Source organism: Poecilia reticulata, linkage group LG21 (assembly GCF_000633615.1).
Source record: "Poecilia reticulata strain Guanapo linkage group LG21, Guppy_female_1.0+MT, whole genome shotgun sequence".
NCBI lineage: Eukaryota > Metazoa > Chordata > Actinopteri > Cyprinodontiformes > Poeciliidae > Poecilia > Poecilia reticulata.
In genome coordinates this window covers 1,670,839-1,672,319 of record NC_024351.1, presented here as the reverse complement: position 1 = coordinate 1,672,319, position 1,481 = coordinate 1,670,839, and positions in this window count along the sequence as shown.

Here is a 1,481-nt window from a genome sequence, read left to right as displayed (position 1 = left end):
AGAACAACATAAACAATGAGAGCAAAGGATTCAGAAGGAAAACATGAAGGCCCCAAACCAGCACAGCGCCAGATGAGGATCAAACCGACTGAACTGAACTAAAATGTCCCTTTTTTTACTATTTTAGTATAAATATCCAAAGCAACTGCTGCTTTTTTGGATGAACATATCAAGGCTTCCTGCTTCAGTATCTTATTATCTTTCAGTGATTCAGATTTGTTATAGATCACCTATTACTATCATTTCATTTTTGCAGATTTGTTCTCCAATCTGCAGCTTTGTTCCAGAAATAAACTGGTTAAAGATCTCATCAACTTCTGAAGTCAGGTTAAACTTTCTGTTATCATACATTCAAATTAGAGTCGGTGATACTAAGAAGTTCAATTTAATGTCGACAACCATGAGACTGTTGCTCAGACAGATACAACCAAGGAGAACCTGCACAACCATCATGGTGAAGAAAACTACAGATATAAAAAGCTGTGGTGTGAAAACAGAAATAAACCTGTTTAATATTAAGAGTCACATTAAATTCCTCAGAATAAATAATTACATAGAGGCTCAAGTTTTTCAGTGCAACAATTTAACTTCTTCATGAGGCAATGTTATTTCTATAAAGGCAGATGTGATGACATCATACCTTCATGTTGGTAGTGAGCTTCTATCTTCTGTCCGGTACTTTTGTTTAATCTTTGTTGCACAATGTCCAGACAACGTTTCGGGCGAGAGGCGGGGTCACCTGGACAGGTTGCCTGGACACCTGGACAGGTTGCATGGACACCTGGACAGGTCACCTGAACACCTGGACAGGTCACCTGGACAGGTCGCCTGGACACCTGGACACCTGGACAGGTCGCCTGGACACCTGGACAGGTCACCAGTCTCTCGCCGGGCTGTTGCGGTAACAATCTTTTTTTATCTTCAATCTTTTAAAAAGCTAAGATATTTTTAGCTTTTTAAAAGTAATTAATGTTTTAATCTGTCAGATTACAAGTTTGAGTTGACAAAAGAAAAATGTTAAATCCAATTTTTTAACATCTTTTTATATACTTGGTAAAAACTTGATGAAATAATTTATTATGATAACTAACTTCTAAATATTCATTCTCATATTTCCATAAAGTACAACAGTAAACCAAAGAAAACAGATCAAAGAAAACAGTAAACAAAGAAAACTTTTTAACTTCAAACTGAAGCACAACGACCAGGACCAGAACCAACATCTCCTGTTGGTTCTGGACCTGTTTGAACAGAATCCAAACAGGTCCAACTGGATCTAGCAGAACARGTCAGCGTCGGGTCSGGGGGCGGGGCCAATGACCGGGCCCCTCACGTGTATCAACTGCGCTGCTAGAAACTGTTGAGGGGGGGAGGTGCGGTTTGGGTCGCGTTTCTCATTTCATTTTTACCCAGGAAGCACATTGGCTAAACCGTGAGTCAAACAGCCACTGGGACTGACTACTATATATTCCATTGAGGGA